The sequence below is a fragment of the Eptatretus burgeri genome, chromosome 10 (genome assembly GCF_056783735.1).
Source record: "Eptatretus burgeri isolate ZD-2024b chromosome 10, Ebu_testis_v1, whole genome shotgun sequence".
Lineage (NCBI taxonomy): Eukaryota > Metazoa > Chordata > Myxini > Myxiniformes > Myxinidae > Eptatretus > Eptatretus burgeri.
The window spans coordinates 50569747-50575591 of NC_140970.1; the positions used below are offsets into that span (position 1 = coordinate 50569747).

At 42.9% G+C, this 5845-nt stretch overlaps 1 pseudogene; it reads right to left on the reverse strand.

Moving 5' to 3' along the window:
* Positions 1–1009: 1009 nt before the first annotated feature.
* LOC147018535 (uncharacterized) lies at positions 1010–5533 on the reverse strand (annotated as a pseudogene).
* Positions 5534–5845: the final 312 nt, after the last annotated feature.

Sequence of the window (5845 nt, forward strand, 5' to 3'; positions counted from 1 at the left end):
ATGGAGGGGAGGGGTACTGCATCAAATCTTTGGACTCAAAAATGGCAAAAAAAAAAATGGGTAAAACCCCTAATTTTGGGGTATTTGGGGGTCCAAAACCCATTAAAGTGGGTTTCAACCCCAAATATTGTGAGTGCACTTGGCAGAAAGGAATTAATGGGATGTTACCAAGTTTTCAATCTTTGTAAGTGCCAAAATAACAATTATCAAGATATTTCAAAATTCTCAATTTTCTATGCGTTTTATGGGTTAAATGGCCATGTTTTCATTAGAATCTGACTGTAAAACATCGTTTTTCACAAAGTAGACATCCTAACGAATCCAACGATACCTAATTTGCCTTGTTCTAAAGTGTGGAGGGCTCAAGCTAAATTTTTGGCTCTTGGTCGCTCCACTACAATGGTGGGACTGCACAAAGTCCTAAATCAAATATTTTTGCCAAACAATACTGCTCTTACAGCACATACAACACTTTTGGTGTGATATCTGCATTAAAAAATGATATACTTATCTGTGCGCAGAAAGCTGGATTGTCGAGCACGAATGTCCAGCAGTTGTCGGAGAAAAGGACCCTTCTGGCTTAAATGGTGAAATAGACGGGTCAATATACTGCCTGACCCCCAAAAAATTGCAAATTTTTGTTTTATGCTTATTTCTAGTAGTTTATGATGTGGAAGACAACATAGTAAAAGTTGGACAATTTTGACGCATGGGAAAGTCCCTCAGTGACGTCAGAAAACAAGATGGTTTCCGGCAGATAAAACGTCAAAAAATTGACTGATAATCATCAGACCACTAACAATTTGAAGTTAATTTTGCACCAATATTTGTATTATGATCGTTGCTGGTAGTTTATGCAGTGCTTATCCTGAGACCATTCGCAATTTAAAGTAAATATTTGCACAAATATATGTTCTTTGATTGTTTCTGCCAGTCTATGACATGGAAAGCAACATATAAAAAATTGGACAATTTTGACACATGTGGAAGTAAAATATGCCTTCTAGTCTTAGATTCCAGTTTCATCGTCCTCCTCCTCCTCCTCCTCCTCTATCTCTGGTTCAACACTCATATTGAAACAGTTGCTGTCCTGGCAATGTCCACATGCACTGGTGCATTCTAATCCATGCTTCCTACATGAACACCTTGGTGTTTTGCACCCCCCTGAACAGTTGCAGTGAATCATCTGAAGTAGTATGTCTGGAGCAGGGCTTTTGGCTGTCTTCACTGGAACAAGTTTTCCTCCTTCTACCTACCATCCCCACTCCGTTGGCTCCATTCCACAACAAAGGCCCATCCATTCCATTACCTGGTAATAGGTCCGCAGAGAATGAAACTTGCAGGCAGCGGATGTCGGGGGCAGTCTTTCAGGAGTGACAAATGCCTTAGCCCTTGCAACCTTTTTGCAGAGAATGTTGTATCTCATCGATGCCAATGAGTCGTTATGATTTGCTTTAAACAATGCCACCATTGCTCTGCAGCCTGCAGTTTCAATGACATCCTGACTCTGCTGTGGTTTACAGAACACCTTTGAGCTCTCTATCAGTTCCTTTTCTTTCTTGATGATTCTTTGAAACCCTGACTTCTTTCCAATCTCAAAGACACGAGACGTTGCGTCACAGCCAGTTAATGCATGAAGGAACAATATATCTCTGCAGGCTGCATTTCCAAGTATCTGCTGAAGGACTTTGATATTGTAGACATTTGATTTTGCCTTGTCAGAACGGAAATAGAGTTCAATGCAGTTTGTCTCCACCATATAGAAGAGCAGGAGGAGAAGGAGATCTGTATCTTCTCCAATGAGGGTTGTAGATCTGGAAGCCGCATTTGCGACGGCCGCTTTTGCAATCTCAACATCAGCATCTCCCTCTGCTTGGATCACCTCACAGCCTTCCTTGCGCAACACCTCTATAATCAACAGTATCATTGCCTGCTTGTTTGACTCATTCGACAGAAAGTCCTCCTTTTTCCCAACAAATTTTGTTGACTCCGTAATGTTAACCTTGGTGGCATTCTTGTTTCTATTCCGACGTTGATGAGAACAGTCCTTTGTGCTTGGCCCAGCCTCATAACCATCAAACACAACAGTAGCTTTGCCATAGTGTCTGACTGTAAATGAGGCATATTCATCTGCAATGGAACTGTAGGTGAATCCCTCTGTCCACTTTAAGCGGTGAATAAGTGACCCCCTGTCAAGAACAGTGATCTGTTCCTGGAACTGTCTGGTTGACAGCATTGTCAGATTTGGTTGTAGCATAATTCCTTATTGCCTCCGCCAACTGTGGTTTATCTGGCTGGCGCAGGATGTTTTTTGCCTCAAAAAGAGACATTGGGTATGGGCAGAGTTCATATTTCATCACTTCACCTATCTGGAGATCTCCCGTCTGTGACACGACTAAGAACCTCTGGAATAGTAACGCTGGATCTATTGTGCGGTCCTCAGCAACTTTGACTGACCTGCTGGATGCAAGTGTCTTGATTTTAGAACTCCTTTTGTGTGAATAGAAGTAAGCTGGGTGATCATCCATCTTCTTCACAATGTCACTACCTACTTTGAATAGGTCATGAACATTGACATCCTCATTTGCAGTAACCCCTGTGATGATATTGCGCAATGACTTGTCATCAGAAAATGGTGTGAAACTGTCCAGTTTTTCGGCAACTTTGCCACGATCAGCTTCATCTCGACTCACCCTGGATGTTGTCAACTCCTTATGTTGTTCACTTGTTGAGTAGCTACTCGAGGTCAGTTCTTGCATAGCAAGGTTGTAGGAGGACGATATGGTTGAAGACAGAGTCCAAACTGCTCTTTGGTGCTCTGACATCCCACTTCCTCAAGTCAGCCCCCCTTGGTTTTCAGTGAGCACATTAATGTCTGTTCTATCACAAGATCAGAGCCTAGGCCAGCCCAGTATTGGTCACTGCGCCGGATTACATGATAACCAGATTGGAACTTCTGATGAACCTCAGGGTTGTCATCCTCAAACGCAAGCGTCTTCTCGAGATAGAGTCGAGCTGACTTCAGGTAATTGGGATGGCCAGCAGCTGCAAATATCGGCAAGCAAGATGATATGGCTTGGAGATGCATCTCCCAGGACCCCGTCCGATCAGCTGCCACAAGTGCCCTTGCAATTCCCAACATACGCTGGTAGTTGATCCAAAGTGCACTGGTTTTCGAGTCCTTTGCAAGTTTATTCCTTTCCTGATTCAATCTATTGTCAATGAAATGAATGCACTCTGATTGCAACACAGACTCTATAGTGTCACTTTCGACAGTCTCCAGGGAAATGTACAGTCGCTCCAGTTCTGCCACTTGTTCTTGAAACCCAGGGTCAACTTCCACAATCTTGCCAACAACCTGAGTGTCAGACACTGATCCACAAGCAAATGGCCATGAAAAGCACGGTGCACCGCCTTCCCACTCAGCATGTGCACAACAGCATTTTGACCATACACTGTTTCCAGGATCTCTTTCAGTCCACTTTCATCCATCAAACTTCCAATGGCACCCAACAAATTCATTAATGTGTGGAAGCTCCCAAGCAGTAGCACTGCATTATGGATTGGGTTATCAGCAGGAAGAGCATTCACTATCTCAGAGGCCTTCCAAAACAGCGGTTGGTCAAATGTGATGATTGCTGGCATGTTGTGTTTTGATGCAAGTTTGCTCAGGTAATCAAGAGTTGACAAGATGCAGGTTTTGTCACCTGGGTTCATATCAATCATTGGGAGAAACTGAATTGAGGCTTTCCCTGGGTGATCACACTCATGCAGAAAGTGCATCATGCCTTGCCAATTTGGTGCACTCTTTTCGAAGCAAAATGACATCTCCCATAATATGTCAATTGTGCGATCACAAATTGATAACAAAGGGAGGGGCTGAAATTTGAGGTTGCGGTTGATGTGCTCTGCATAGCGGTAATCTATTATATTGATCTTCGTCAGTTCGACGAGCTTCCTGTCAGACATTTTCTTTCTAGATATGATGTGGCTAGATTGCTGCCCTGGTGTAATAGCTGCTATCATGCCCATCCCATGAAAGGTACCCTTTCCATCCAACGTTATGATGTTGTGGTCCACATTGTCTCCAGCAAATAACAAGGATGTATCAAGAATGTCGGTGTCATCTCCAAACACATCCGGAGCAAGAGAAGAGGCTGCATTTACTTCAAACCATTGCACTTCGGATTAAGATGAGGAAAAGCTAAAGGTTGATAGACTATCTATCAAGAAACGAGACCTATACAAGTGATTCATTTGCACTGCAAGACCAAGCTGCAATGGTGCAATTACAGCCCTTGGACGCACTGCTTGGATGACTGCTTGTCCAATACCAGCAACCTCCCTAGATGTATCTTTCCCGACCAAAAGATGCTGCAGCAAGAATCGCAGGCTTGCTGGGACATACCCCAATGCAGCAGTAAGGCTAAGGTCTGCAGTAGTTGGGTATGTATCCCCATGTGGTGCAACTGTTGTTTTTGTCACTTTTTATTAGTTTTGCAGTAGTCTGAAGAATTGCACGTTTTTGTGCTTCTTCATCATCTTCTCGTGGTGCATTGTAGTGGTCACGGAGCATCTGGGACGTTTTTTCTCTGAATGTCACAATGTCTTTTAAGCCTCTCCCCTCTGCCATGAATATAGATTCACCATATCGTTTTTTAAGCTGTTCCTTCATGTATTGGTTCACATATGCATTGGATTCACTATAGCCCAGGTATTGTTCCATTCTAGCCACGAGGTCTGTAATTGTTAACTGTTCCTCATCATTGTCTTCAAGAAAAGAGCACACCTTATCGAAAGCCTCATTCTGGTCACTGTCCTTAGGCCTTCCCATTTTTCGTCTCTTGTTTGACTCAGTCGGCTTGAACCGTTGTGGAATGTCTCGCATTGTGCGAAAATTAATGTTGCAGGACTTGTGGTACACAGTCTGCATGGAGATCACCCTCAAAATATTCAATGCGGCCTTGAACAGCAATGGCCCATTCATCGCTCCTTGTTTTGCAATGAACTGATATAGTTTTTAACAAATGCGTCAGTCTTCACATAGCCAAAACTGCCTGTTTCTGCATGGCCTCGCTTTGGGCCCTCTTCCTTAACTTCAGTGCCGCAGAAAAGGCAATGCGTTTTACTGTCGTATGGTCCCAGGGAAATGCGAGCACTCCTCTTGACTGATGGACCTGATTCCGCATGATCCTTCTTGGTTAAAGCAATGTCCTTTTTGTTTATGTGATTCACTCGACATGATTTGTGAACACTGGTACCAGCTAGAATTCTGATGTCAACACCCCTTTCGGCACTTGCACGGTTGATGCCTTCTGCTCCTTTCTCACGAACTAATACTGTTTCCTCACAGTCCAATCCCCTTTGGCATAAAGGGCAGGTCTCTTTACCATATAATGAGTTCATTTTCTATCTCTGAAAATACAAAAATGAGATCTTTTAGAAGCATGCAGTCAATTTACATTGGCCATATACATTGAATGCCATCAGAGCATTCTCCGCCCCTGAAACCGAGATATTTATGTAAGATATATATTAGGAGGAAACATACTATTATATGGAATAATCTGCATAGTGGTTCGTTTTTGACGTAGTGAATCGTGCATGGTTTTGTGACATTTTTATCATGTCAAAATTTTTTTACTTTCCCATGGTCCATTTCTGTCCAACTTTTGATATGTTCCTAAGTAAGTCTTAAAATATAAGGAAATGCAATAAAACAAAAATTTGCAATTTTTGGGGGGTACGGCTGTTCTGGTTGTATATTGACCCGTCTAAAAGAACGGGCGGCCGGCACAATCGTCCGACTGCGGAACGAAAAAAATCCAACTTGACACACCAAACA